This window comes from Perissodus microlepis, chromosome 12 (genome assembly GCF_051167445.1).
Source record: "Perissodus microlepis isolate ML-2025 ecotype Zambia chromosome 12, ASM5116744v1, whole genome shotgun sequence".
Taxonomy (NCBI): domain Eukaryota; kingdom Metazoa; phylum Chordata; class Actinopteri; order Cichliformes; family Cichlidae; genus Perissodus; species Perissodus microlepis.
Window position 1 is genome coordinate 4,601,864 of NC_140472.1, and position 15,377 is coordinate 4,617,240.

A 15,377-nucleotide genomic window follows, 5' to 3' on the forward strand; every position below is an offset into this window, starting at 1 on the left:
CATTTTAAAGTTCTTTTATTGGTTTTTAAATCTTTAAATGGTCTGGCACCTGCATATTTGTCTGATTTGCTGAAGCCCTGTCCCCACTCGTTCGCTCCGCTGAGCAGCTGTTGCTCTCAGTCCCCGAATCACGGCTGAAACTGAGAGGAGACCAAGCGTTCTCTGTTGTGGCTCCTAAGCTTTGGAATAATCTTCCTCTTCACATTAGGCAATCGACATCAGTGCTGGTTTTTAAATCCAGATTGAAAACGCATTTTTATTCACTGGCTTTTGACTCAGTGGTTGACTGACTTGTATTTACTTATATTTTATTGTTTTTGCTATGTTTATTATTTTATCGTATTTATTATTCTTATGGTATCTATTATGTTTCTATTGTTCAGCACTTTGAATTCAATTCAATTCAATTCAATTTTATTTATATAGCGCCAAATCACAACAAAAGTCGCCTCAAGGCGCTTCATAGATACAGAGAAAAACCCAACAATCATATGACCCCCTATGAGCAAGCACTTTGGCGACAGTGGGAAGGAAAAACTCCCTTTTAACAGGAAGAAACCTCCGGCAGAACCAGGCTCAGGGAGGGGCGGCCATCTGCTGCGACCGGTTGGGGTGAGAGAAGGAAGACAGGATAAAAGACATGCTGTGGAAGAGAGACAGAGGTTAATAACAGATATGATTCAATGCAGAGAGGTCTATTAATACATAGTGAGTGAGAAAGGTGACTGGAAAGGAAAAACTCAATGCATCTTGGGAATCCCCCGGCAGCCTACGTCTATTGCAGCATAACTAAGGGAGGATTCAGGGTCACCTGGTCCAGCCCTAACTATATGCTTTAGCAAAAAGGAAAGTTTTAAGCCTAATCTTGAAAGTAGAGATAGTTTCTGTCTCCCGAATCCAAACTGGAAGCTGGTTCCACAGAAGAGGGGCCTGAAAACTGAAGGCTCTGCCTCCCATTCTACTTTTAAATACTCTAGGAACAACAAGTAGGCCTGCAGAGCGAGACCGAAGTGCTCTAATAGGGTGATATGGTACTACAAGGTCATTAAGATAAGATGGGGCCTGATTATTTAAGACCTTGTATGTGAGGAGCAGGATTTTGAATTCAATTCTGGATTTAACAGGAAGCCAATGAAGGGAAGCCAAAACAGGAGAAATATGCTCTCTCCTTCTAGTCCCTGTCAGTACTCTTGCTGCAGCATTTTGGATTAGCTGAAGGCTTTTCAGTGAGTTTTTTGGACATCCTGATAATAATGAATTACAGTAGTCCAGCCTGGAAGTAATAAATGCATGAACTAGTTTTTCAGCGTCACTCTGAGACAGGATATTTCTAATTTTAGAGATGTTGCGCAAATGGAAGAAAGCAGTCTTACATATTTGTTTAATATGTGCGTTGAAGGACATGTCCTGGTCAAAAATGACTCCAAGGTTCCTCACAGCGTTACTGGAGGCCAAGGTAATGCCATCCAGAGTATGAATCTGGTTAGATACCATATTTCTAAGATTTTCAGGGCCGAGTACAATAACCTCAGTTTTATCTGAATTAAGAAGCAGAAAGTTAGCGGCCATCCAGGTCTTTATGTCTTTAAGACATTCCTGCAGTTTAACTAATTGGTGTGTGTTATCTGGCTTCATGGACAGATAGAGCTGGGTGTCATCTGCATAGCAGTGAAAATGTATGCTATGTCTTCTAATGATGCTGCCTAAGGGAAGCATGTATAATGTAAACAGAATTGGTCCTAGCACTGAACCCTGTGGAACTCCATAAATAACCTCAGTGTGTGAAGAGGACTCTCCATTTACATGAACAAATTGGAGTCTATTAGATAGATATGATACAAACCACTGCAGTGCAGTACCTGTAATACCTACAGCATGTTCTAATCGCTCTAATAGGATATTATGGTCGACAGTATCGAACGCTGCACTGAGGTCTAGCAGGACAAGCACAGAGATGAGTCCACTGTCAGAGGCCATAAGAAGATCATTTGTAACCTTCACTAAAGCTGTTTCTGTGCTGTGATGAGCTCTGAAACCTGACTGAAACTCTTCAAATAAACCATTCCTCTGCAGATGATCTGTTAGCTGTTTGACAACTACTCTTTCAAGGATTTTTGATATGAAAGGAAGGTTGGAGATTGGCCTATAATTAGCTAAGACTGCTGGGTCTAGAGACCAGAGAAAACTACAGAGTCCGACATTGTTTTAGCAAAGTTGCACATCGATTCAATATTGATTTTAGTGACCTCCGATTGGCGTAACCGGGTGTCATTACTGCCGACGTGAATTATGATTTTACTGAATTTACGTTTACCCTTAGCCAGCAGTTTTAAATTTCCTTCAATGTCGCCTGCTCTGGCCCCTGGAAGACAATTGACTATGGTTGCCGGTGTCTCTAGCTTCACATGTCTGAGAACAGAATCACCAATTACCAGAGTTTGACCCCCGGCGGGTGTGTCACCGAGTGGGGAAAAATGGTTAGACACATGAACGGGTTGGTGGTGTACCTGGGGCTTCTGTTTAGGACTATGCTTCCTCCTCACCGTGACCCAGCCGCCCTCTTTCCCCAGCTGCTTGGGGTCTGCCGGGGAACAGCTAGCGGGGCCTACGCTATCTTCGGCTGCACCAGCTACAGGGGCCTGGCTAGCTACGGGTGAATGAAGGGTGCGAAGCCGAGTCTCCAATTCAGTAATCCTGGCCTCCAGAGCTGCAAATATGCTACATTTGTTACAGATATCATTACTGCTAAAGGAGGCCGAGGAGTAACTAAACATCTGACACAATGAGCAAGAAAGTGCAGGAGGGACAGGTGAAGTAGCCATGGTGCTAACGAGTCGGCTATGAGCTAAGCTAAGCTAGCGAAACAGTACAGAGACAGTGAGTGAATACTTTGGCTATAAATTAGGTAGTGAGTACACAGAAAGTGTGCTTCGGATGAAGCACGTGAAGATTATACTATGAAAGAAGAATGTATTTAAAAGTTGTTAATTAAATTGCTAAGCAAATAAGCTACTCAGAAACACCACTGTGTTTGAGCAGGAACAGGAAGTGATACTCTACCGCAGAGCGAGCGAACACCAAGTGACAGCGCCACCAAGAGATCCAAGTAAACACAGCCTTGTGTGTTTTTAAAGTGCTATATAAATAAACAATGATGATGATGATAAAGTGAGCCAGTATTTGGTTTTTTTTTTTGCTACACAGATGTCAGATACCCATAAGCAGTTGCAGTACTTCAGCAACTAGCTACAAAAGAGTAGGGAGCATAAAGGGAGTTATTTTTCTCTTTTACATTTCAGCTAATTTCAAATGCAATGTTTCTATCAGCTCAACAAACATCAGTTTGCCATGCAGTGTTCTGCTAGCTTAAGGTCCCACTATTGTTCTGAACTCGTAAGAATGAGTGCTAACTTCACTCAGAGATGGAGAAAGATAAGAAAGACAGGACTGGACAGGAGAAAAAGATGTTATATTTAATGGTAAGGACTCCTCAGCGCCGTTTGATAAATTGGAAATATCAAGCATACATGTAAGTCCTCATGTTTTTAAATCAGATATTGGGTCTGTACATGTGACATTATGATTTTTATATATGTTGTGAAACGTGCTGCAAAACTAAGGCAGGACGACTCCTGAAACATCTGCTTACATCTTGCTGAAATCAGCTGTGTGAACCCACAAAGAGCAGTAAACCTCAGAGCAGTAACAGCAGTACAGGTCGGCTGATCACAGCCTGCAAACAAAGGAAAAAAATTGTTTTTACTGGAGCAAAAATTTAGTTTGTGTTGTGGACTGAAGGATAATATAGATGCCCGTGACGTGCACAAGATAACAAGAAACAAGCCTTATATTAAGGTTGATATCATCTAAGTGTCACGGCCCGTGGCTCAGCATCCAGGGAGCCGTGGGAGGCTGCGGTGGCCACACCCTCGGGCTGGGCCACCTCCAAATCACCTGCGTCTCATCTGAGGCAATCACCGGAGGACTACTTCAGCCAGCTCTGACGGCTTCTCCTCGCCAGTCTGTAAGTCTCCTCCCAGTGTGACCAGCATTCGGTGTGGAAGCCTGTGGCCTGCCTGTCTGCCTCCCTCCCTAGGATTCCCTTCACGGGCACCTCTCCCCTCCAAGCTCCACGGTCCTGCTCTACCTGTAAGCCTCGGCAACTTATGAAGTCTGGCCGCTCATTTCTTGATAGACTGCGTGCTGTTAACTGTGTCTCCCCTTTCTGTTGCAGTTTCCCCACGGTCCCGATTACGGTGCTCCTGGGCTCCACACTCCTCGTTTTCCCCCGTGGCATGAGCCTTAGTTTTTCGTTTCCTTAGCGTGGTTAAAAGATTCTTCAGTTAAATAAACACTTGTACATAGTTCTGAGCTGCGGTGTGCTGAGTCTGCTTTGGGGTCCTGTTACCTGAACACTCCGTGCTCTGTGACAGTACAGACTGGCCAGTTATGGACCCCGCAGACCCAATCCGTTCCGCTATAAGTAGGCAGGGCGCTATGTTGGGCTGGCATGACCAGCTCCTACAATCGCTCCAAGATCAGTATCAAGAGCTCAGCGAAGCTCAGGACGGGCTGCGTCCCCAACCCCCCGATTCGGCGTACCGCGGTCTCTCATCCCCGCCACCAGAACCCTTCCATGGCGAATTGGACCTGTGTGGGGGGTTCCTTTTTCAGTGTGCTCTATTTTTCAGCCGCACGCCGCAGTCCTTCCCCGATGACGCTGCCAAGATTTCCCACTTCGTGGGGCTGCTAAGGGGGAGAGCGTTGGCATGGGCTGAATCGTATTTATCTTTTCACCCGATTGGTCGCTGTCGCTATGAGTATTTTCTCGACGAGTTTAAGGTGACTTTTTCACCCCCGGTTTCTGAGGATAGTGCCGCGCAAAAACTACTAGCCCTCCGGCAGGGTAGGCGCAGCGTTGCGGAGTATGTGGTCGAATTCCGCACTGCAGCAGCTGCTGTGGACTGGCCCGACTCGGCTCTCCGGAGCATTTTTCTGCGCTCTCTAAATGATCAGATGAGGGACCAGCTTGCTTTTCATGAGGAAACAAGGTCTTTCGAGGAGCTTCTCACCCTCTCTCGCAGAATCGATAATCGTCTGCGGGAGAGGGAAGCGGAACGCCAGTCCAGAACTTTCCAATCGGTGTCGCGTCCCGAGGCTCGCGCGGCGCCGCTGTTGTCCCCGCTTCAGCCTGCAGCTGTGGCTCCCCGCTCTCCCTCTCCTCTGCCGCCTGAGGCGATGCAGATCGGCCGCTCTCGGCTCTCACCGGGGGAAAGGGAGCGCCGTTTTCGGGCTGGGGACTGCCTGTACTGTGGGGGACCGGGGCATCGCATCGCAGACTGTCCAGTGCGCCCAAAAGGGTCAGCCCACCGGTAAGTCCGGGGATACGGGTGGGCAGTACTTTAAGTTCCACAAGACCCCGACTGTTGCTAAATGTTACTGTAGTGACCCACAAGACGACCTTTTCCTGCTGTGCACTAATAGACTCCGGGGCGGAGCAGAATTTAATGGATATTCGTCTAGCGGAGAAATTGGACTTGCCACTCTCACCACTAAAACCTCCCATTCCAGCCTCCGCTCTAAACAACCAAATCATTGCATATATCACTCATCAAACGGCACCGGTGAAATTAGTCACCTCCGGCAATCACAATGAGCAGACTACGTTTTTTACCTTCCCGCCCCCTGACATGCCCCTCATCCTGGGCTACCCTTGGTTGCAAATGCATAATCCCCAAATTGACTGGGCCGGAAAGAGAATCTCCAATTGGAGTGTGTTTTGTCTGGCGAATTGCCTGAGGTCAGCTGTTCCCTCTACATGCGCTAGATCCGCCCCACCAGCTGTGCCGCCACCTGATCTCTCCTCAGTCCCAGCCGTATATCATGATCTGCAGGACGCGTTTCATAAGGATAAAGCTCGCTCACTACCACCTCATCGTCCTTACGACTGTGCTATTGATTTGTTACCTGGGGCCCCGCTGCCTTCCAGTAGGTTATACAACCTGTCCCGCCCGGAGAGAGAGTCTATGGAGCAGTACATCCAGGAATCCCTCACTGCTGGTATTATCTGACCCTCCTCCTCCCCGGTCGCTGCGGGTTTTTTCTTTGTGGGGAAGAAGGACGGGTTGCTGCGGCCGTGTATTGACTATCGGGGCCTGAATGAAATTACTGTGAAGAACAAATATCCCTTGCCTTTGATTAATTCTGTTTTTGAAACTCTCCAGGAAGCCGCCGTGTTTACCAAGTTAGATCTACGAAACGCATACCATCTGGTTCGTATGCGTGAAGGGGACGAATGGAAGACCGCCTTTAACACCCCGCTGGGACATTTCGAATATTTGGTAATGCCGTTCGGCCTAACAAACGCACCCGCGGTCTTCCAAACCCTTGTGAATGATGTGCTTCGAGATTTTCTGAATCTCTTTGTTTTCGTGTACCTGGATGACATTCTTATTTTTTCCAGAACCCCTGAGGAACACCAGGTTCACGTGAGGAGTGTGTTACAGCGCTTGCTGGAGAATAGATTATTTGTCAAGGCGGAAAAATGTGAATTCCACGTTTCATCTGTTTCTTTCCTGGGTTATGTATTGGCAGGAGGGCAGGTGAAGACGGACCCAGCGAAAGTCAAAGCAGTTCTGGAGTGGCCCATTCCGGAGTCCCGCAAGAAGCTTCAGCACTTCCTCGGCTTCGCCAATTTCTACAGGCGTTTCATCCGGAACTACGGTCAGGTAGCCGCGCCTCTCACTCACCTTACCTCCCCTAAGGTACCGTTCACCTGGCACCCAGAGGCTCACACTGCGTTTACCAAACTGAAACAACTGTTCACATCAGCCCCGATCTTGATCCATCCCGACACCAGTAAGCAATTCATTGTGGAGGTGGATGTGTCTGACGCGGGAGTGGGGGCTGTACTGTCTCAGCGGTCGGACTCTCCAGGGAAGCTCCAGCCGTGCGCTTTCTTCTCACGCCGTCTCACCCCTTCTGAAAAGAACTACGATGTGGGAGACAAGGAGTTATTGGCCATCAAACTAGCCTTGGAAGAGTGGCGCCACTGGCTGGAGGGAGCCGAGCAACCATTTCTCATTTTAACAGACCATAAGAACTTAATCTATCTCAGAACAGCCAAAAGGTTAAACTCCCGCCAGGCTCGCTGGTCTCTATTCTTCACCCGATTTAACTTTAGTCTCTCCTACCGCCCAGGCTCCCGCAACGTCAAACCCGACGCTCTCTCCCGTCAATACTCCCTGGATGCGGAATCATCGCCGCCAGCAACGGTCCTGCCCGCTGCCTGTGTGGTGGGGGCCCTCACCTGGGACATAGAAGAAACCATCCGTCAGGCTCTCCTGGGAGACCCCGACCCAGGTACCGGGCCTCCTGGGCGGCGTTTTGTTCCTGCTGCCGCCCGTGGAGCCGTCATTCACTGGGCTCACACCGCGCGATTTTCTTGCCACCCTGGCGTGAATAGAACTGTTAACCTGCTAAAACGTCAGTTCTGGTGGAAATCTTTAATAAAAGATGTAAAAGACTATGTGTCGGCCTGCTCCACCTGTGCCCGTAATAAACAGTCCACCAAACACCCAGCGGGCCTGCTCCACGCTCTCCCAACGCCACACCGTCCCTGGTCCCACATTTCTTTGGATTTCATAACCGGCCTTCCCAGCTCCTCAGGGAAGAGCGTAATTCTTACAATCTCCGACAGGTTCTCTAAAGCCGCACACTTCGTCCCTCTGGCAAAATTACCCACTGCCGCTGAAACTGCACAAGCCCTAGTGGATAATGTTTTTAGGCTCCACGGCATTCCCTCCGATATCGTTTCTGATCGGGGGCCACAGTTCACCTCGCGCATCTGGACAAACTTTTGTTCACTCTTAGGAGCCAAGGTTAGCTTGAGCTCCGGCTTCCACCCACAGTCAAATGGCCAAGCTGAGCGGCTTAATCAAGAGCTGGAAGTTGCGCTGCGCTGTGTCGCCTCACGTAATCCCTCCACTTGGGCCTCCTATCTCCCCTGGGCAGAATATGCCCACAACTCCCTTACCTCCTCCGCTACGGGACTATCACCGTTTGAAGCATCCCTCGGATACCAGCCACCGCTTTTTCCCGAGAATGAACTCGACCTCGCTGTCCCCTCTGCACCACTTCATCTCCGGCACTGCCGACGGATTTGGCACAGGGTCCACCACGCTCTCCTGCGGTCCAAGGCGCGACAGGCGCGCTATGCGAACCGCCGCCGGACCCCCGCCCCTGCATATCAACCTGGCCAAAAGGTGTGGCTGGCTGCTAAAAACATCCCGCTGCGAGTGGCGTCCTGCAAGTTGGCTCCGCGCTTCATCGGCCCGTATGAAATCGAGGCTGTCATCAATCCGGCTGCTGTTCGTCTGAAACTTCCTGACTCCTGGCGCATACATCCCACGTTCCACGTCTCCCAGGTCAAACCGGTTCAACGTAGTCCTCTGTGCCCTCCGTCCGAGCCCCCTCCTCCCGCCCGGCTCGTTGATGGTCGTCCCGCTTATGCGGTCAGTCGGGTCGTGGCGGCGCGTCGGCGCGGGCGGGGATGGCACTACCTGGTGGACTGGGAGGGGTATGGCCCCGAGGACCGTCTGTGGGTTCTGCGGTCGTTTATTCTTGACTCCTCTCTCGTCGCTGACTTCCACGCTTCCCTTCGCAGGCAGCTGTCCGGGCGGCCGCCTGGAGGCGACCCTTGAGGAGCGGGTGCTGTCACGGCCCGTGGCTCAGCATCTAGGGAGCCGTGGGAGGCTGCGGTGGCCACACCCTCGGGCTGGGCCACCTCCAAATCACCTGCGTCTCATCTGAGGCAATCACCGGAGGACTACTTCAGCCAGCTCTGACGGCTTCTCCTCGCCAGTCTGTAAGTCTCCTCCCAGTGTGACCAGCATTCGGTGTGGAAGCCTGTGGCCTGCCTGTCTGCCTCCCTCCCTAGGATTCCCTTCATGGGCACCTCTCCCCTCCAAGCTCCACGGTCCTGCTCTACCTGTAAGCCTCGGCAACTTATGAAGTCTGGCCGCTCATTTCTTGATAGACTGCGTGCTGTTAACTGTGTCTCCCCTTTCTGTTGCAGTTTCCCCACGGTCCCGATTACGGTGCTCCTGGGCTCCACACTCCTCGTTTTCCCCCGTGGCATGAGCCTTAGTTTTTCGTGTCCTTAGCGTGGTTAAAAGATTCTTCAGTTAAATAAACACTTGTACATAGTTCTGAGCTGCAGTGTGCTGAGTCTGCTTTGGGGTCCTGTTACCTGAACACTCCGTGCTCTGTGACACTAAGGCTAAATGGAAAACTGTAAATGGAAAATTATAACTAAAAGAAGGACACATAGAAAAATGAGAGAACATAACAGCAGGATGAGACAGAGGGAAAGATCAATAACCTCAATAAACACAAACCGTAATCAGAACTAAAACACAACCAGGACAAAGGCTCAGGAACCTGAGAAAATGAAAACCTAAACAATAAACAAAACTAGGAACAAAGAAACCATAAAACAACCAAACAAAGAGCTAACAATAAACAAAAACAGTCACAGCCCTGGATCATGACAGTTTACCACAAAATATTTTATTTGGGTTCATAATTTAGACACTGAGCGAGGAGCTTTTCTATCTATCTACTGTAACATCAAAATCACAAGAAAAAAGAAAAGCAAAAATACATTGCATGCATCTGTAGGACAATAATACTAATATGAACATAACATACAAATGACATGTAACAACAGCCTGAAAAAGAGACCTTTTTAATTGAGCTATAAGGTAAAGCAAACTGGGTTTGCAGTTCAAGCAGATTCTCATGCAAACTTTCATAAACTGAAAACATAAGGGGTGGGCAATTATTTTTCCCAAGCGGCAAAATGAAAAACTAGTTTTGTTGTGGAGGGCTGCACCAATAAGCTTATAAAGAGATCAAATTAATACTGAACAAAAGCAAATTCAGCCTTTTGGCTATTGCTGTCTGGGGACTCACTACTTTTTTGAGGATTAATTGTTATTAACTGACTTTTGTTAAGATGTGCTGTTTTACACAGTCAGAATGTCGACTCACCTACTTGGAAATATACAACTAGAGTGCAAAAGAGAAATGTACGAGTCATTTCAACCATCTGTAATAAGTGTATATGGATCATCATCAGCATTACCAGTATGTCTCCAAAATTGTGAGCCATTATTGGCTATAGAAAACAGTAGGCCTTTTGTACTACTTTGTCCTACTTTGCAGTAGAATCTCTGAAATGCTCCTTCATGAGTTGTGCCAGATAATGTGACAGCCAGCGTCATATTGTGGTTTTCCATGATCACAGCCAGTTAATGCCCTCCTTGTCCTCCTTGATGTATTTGAATTCACAATGATGAATTTTGAAGCCACTAAAAGACAAACCTTTATCCAGAAACGGTGCCTGTGTATCCATCTGCCATCCCTCCAATACATAAACATTACAACACTGTACACTACCAACCATCATTTCTTGAGGAGTCATTGCTCCAGCAGAAGGAAGTGGCAGTGAGTACTGCTAGATTTCACAGCTGGATTGCAGTGCCTTCTGCTTTGCCTTATGGCCTTTGGTGTTTATATGCCAAGTAACATCTGCTATCCCCTGGTGACAGCAAGCATTTTCTTTCCTACACACAAAAAAACTCCAGTATTGTGTATTTAGTGTCTCATTTTTTAATGGCCATTCATTTTTAAAGCTATAGGATGCGGCTCCACTCTGGGCTTTGATCTTCAGATTGATCACCCTCCCTGTCTCCATCTGCTCTAATGTCTCAAGATTATCTGTCAGTGGTACACTTTCATGTTCTTCCTTTTGTTTTTATAATTTTTTTCTCAGAATCCTGGAGGCCAGATGAATAAACTCTCTACAGATACATGACTAAATCCTTGTGCAGCCACAAATGTGGAAATCTTTTAGTCAGATTTACAAGCATGTGTTGGCACGACACTCTTTCTAAATCTCAGTCATGGCTAACATGCATGCACATGGCACGAGTTTGATTACTACTCTTATCTTTAGCCATGAATCGATGAAGCAATTCTTTTTTTTATTTCACTTGTTTGCATTACAAAAACATGCCTTATATGCCAGACGTTCAGTAGACGTGGCAATGGAAACAACAGCCGTTTAATCCGATATGAAACTGAGACATTCTGTACTTGTTTTTAGGGCCTAACTCCAGACAGGCTTTGCAAACTATAAATGTTGCGATTCCTATAAATAAATAAACAAACAAGTGGAGAAAAATAAATGTGTTTCACTTGGTGGTCTCAGTTTTGGAATCAAGAGCAGAAAAAAATAATAGTTAAAGAAAAATGGAGGCTATCAAATGGAAATTTAGAACAAAGGGGGAAAAATGGCCGAAATTCAAATAAGAGGTAAGAGACCTGTCATTTTAGGAACGTGTGAGGACAAAAAGAAGAAGGGCGAACACAGCGTAGGCATGCCACACGGGGGGAAGCACAGATGGAACATGGGGCATTATGTTTACAGCTACATTAAACAGGTCAGAACAAACTCAACAGATAATTGTTTAAATAAAATGTTCCAGATTGAAGTGATGACATGGTGCTGACGATCTGTTGTCTGCCCCCCACAGGTTTGCCCATGACTGCGTGTTCACATATGCTGTGTAGGAGCCACAGAAGGATATCATTAACGTGACTGGAAAATGCTGCTTTGGAGTTAAGAGAGCTGCAGATGACTTTGAGATAAACAGAATGTATTAAAAATCTATATATTAGTGTATTTATTGCAGTTTCTGAATGGACAACTAGTACTAGCAAGCGTGCAAACAGAAAATATCATGATACAGTAAGATGAAGTTCACTTGTACACGGTATCATCCCCAACTAAAACACACACGTCGCCGCAGGTAGGTAGATTCAAACTACAGTCTACTATAAATTACCACCTTACTAACGGGAAAAAGCAAATAAATCAAGCCGCTGGACTCTTTGGGGGGCTTGGTTAGCTGCCCACATTCAGATGAGAGACTTCTCCCCCGCAGATGTCTCTGACATCCTACAACAGACAGCTCAAATTTATTTATCAACTACAAGTAAAATTGATTGCGCAGTACCAGTCAAGGACTCATTTTTCACACCGAGTTGGCTTTGACAGCCGCGGTCTGTGTTTTTAGAAAAAGGGGGCAGCTAACATTAACTAGCAGACGCGTCCAGATATTTGACATGCTTTTAGTGTAAAACAATATAAATAAGTGCTGCAATAACTTTACGCTGGCAGTAACATCCGACGTATTCATACAATAAGACAAATGACCAAGTCCTCATGTTTGGTCCTCCACAAAGCAGTGGAAAATACCACCCTCTCAGCTGCTCTGTTACTCCTACAGTACCTTGCTCATGTTTAATGACAGATTAAGCACCATTTAGGTGCATTACTGCCACCTACAGTATATAATCATTCAATATAATGGCTCTCGTTTGGCCCAGCCTTGCTCCTATAACTTTTAGCAAGTTAGCTGGATGACCATAAAGTCAATGACTTCTTCACCTGAATCACAATGATCTGCTAAAATGTTAGCCGAGAAAAGGTTATATTATCGTGAGATCTGAGCTCTGCAAGTGCTTATAATATCAGTGCTAATCTTCATGGCTGTTTATGTGGTCCAAGGGATGCAATCCACAAGTCCACAGTCTGCTATCTTCTCCTGGTTATAAGCAGTGCGTTGTTAAAGGCTAAAGATAAGAAAGGTTTGGAAAGAATTGGTTGTATCAGATTTTTATCGTCGCTGTAATAACCCCATACCATAGATAGGCTGTTACTGTGGATATTGCGTGAGAAATAAAATGCACTGCATTGCCTCCTTCCTTGGTAGCTACCTACTAACACAAATTGTCTTTCAGTATTTTGGCTTCATATTTATATGTAGTTGTAAATCTCTGAACAACGCTATTGACAGTTTTAATATAAACACTCTGAGAGCGCAGACTCTGTGTTATCTGTGAAGACAAGCTGAATCGCTGCTCGTAGAGTGAATACCCCCTGTGGACCAATAATACCAACCCTTGGTGATAGATATATACAAAAAAGCTTCACTGAAGGCAGAATCGAAAACAAACTGTGCACGTGCTCATACTCCCATAAAGGGAGGGAAAAAATGGAGAGTTAGTTCTGCATAAGATCTTCTCTGCAACACAGGTATAAGACAGCACAGGCTCTGCTCCAGTATCTGATATATGGTGTATAAAGGGAGCAGTGTCAAGCAGTGCAAGGAGCTCTGAATGAAACATCAGTCAGCGGAAGTGATTCCTCTGTGGTGTGGAGCTCCCACGCACAATAGCATCTTCCTCCAGCGGAGGGCCCTCTGTCAGCAGGCCAGCTCTCATCGGCTGCCCAGGAACAAGGGCCTTCTCTCTGAGGCGGAGAGGAGTGCTTAGCCCCCCCATTGCACCCCCAAGTCCTCTTCCTTTGGTTTACTGGATCCTCCTGCTGAGTGATGAGGGCTGAACAGGACTGCCTGAACACTTGTGTCCACATACAGAGCATCAAAACGCACTCGCTTCCTGTTCATCTATGCTTTCATGTCATCACTGAAGCTTATTATATTATTATCATAAAAGCACATGCATAGGATCGTATTTGTAGCTGCATTCATCAAATTTGATTTAAGGATTTGGGTATGGAGTTGTTTATGCTTTGCATTTCTCCATACTTATTCAAGATGAAAGATACAAAGTGGGACATTTGTGGAACTTCCAACCACATTCAGCCATATCAGCTGCCATATTTTTAATATTTAGGAACAGGACAGGAAGAAATTCATAATCAAGTGAAAGATAGGCGTTCAAGTACTCCCAGTAGGTCAGTTTGATCTCACTATCACTGAAACGAAGCCATTTTCATCCAATCATACGGTAGCATTTTGCAACCAAATATCCATCTTCCCAAAACATGCGGAGTTGGACTTACGAGTTAACCAAAAACACCACATGCTGCTGGTTTGACATCAAAATTCAGCTGCATAGAGAGAGAAAAGCATTTTTGTGCAAACACAGAAAGTGACCACTACAGTTGCTTCAGAAACAGGGAGCTGCTGTGAATAAACACTGTAACAAAATAGCAGTGATGTGGCAACACTGTGGCTGCTTAGAGCACATTTTGGCCTCAAAATGGTAATCGATACGGTCGTAAACGCGTCAGGTCTGTGAGTTTGTTATTTTGAGACATCCCCCAGTACTCATTAGTGTCCAGTTGCTGTATGTGTGTGTGTGTATCTTGCTTCTGTGGTTTGCGTCTCACTTCTTGTTTTATTTTGCTAGTGTGTCTCCTGTGTCTCGAGTTTTACTTCCTGTCTGTCATTTTCCTTGATTACTTTCAACTGTGCCTCATTTTTCCCAGTTGCGTCCTCGTACCTGATTACCTCAGGTGTGCGTGCATAAATAGCGCCGTCTTCCCTTTGTCCTTATTTGTGATATCGTTTACCATGCCTTATTTGTTTGCTTTTCCTGTGACTTTTGTAGATTTTGTGCTTTGTGGAATTCTTTTTATTTTGAACTTTAAGCACCAGCCTAAATAGCTGCCTAGTCATTTGTTAGTAAAGCCTGCTTCCTGCATCCTGCCCCTCCACAGCCTGACAAAACAAGGTTCGACCAACAATAAAAGTGCACCACAAGCAGGATAAGCAATGTACAATGTAAATAGTCCATAAATACAGAAAATAGCATGTTTATCAGAAGCGTTGCAATCCAGTGAAACAAGGTCATTGCTAACAAATAAACAGAGTCTGAGGAAAAACATCCAGCCATAGACCGTATATGAACACATGGCTGTTATTTTACCGTAGTGCTGAACGCTTGTGAACTTGTCCTTTAGTGCTCATCTAGTGCACAGTACATTACACTAAAAGCTGTTATTCACACACACACCATCACGCATGCACAGAAGCATCAGTGGGTGCATCAGGAGCAATTTGGGGTTAAGTATCTTACTCAAAGACCATTTGACGAGTGGCCTCGGAGATCGAACCGCTCAGGCCCGAGCCCCAGCCTCATGGTCCATGGACATCTTTACTGTAAAGACAATTTACTGTATCTACTGCACATAAATGAAAGAAGAAAATCATTCCTTAGCTGAACAAATCACCTATATGTACACACACTATTAATACTGACTGATTAAAAAAAATGAATATAACAGATACTTTCTTTCTCGTGGTGTGAAAAATGATGATTGAAATGTTACATGAGGTTGAGCTGTTATTTAATGTTCTTGTTCCATGCTTACTGAACTGTCACTACACCATCCATAGAGATGATTCGCATGCAGCCTCCCACCTCTGTATGTATTCAACTAAATGTACCACCCAAGTAAACCTTGGTCACCAGTTTACTGGACTGAGTAGTGGTGGCTA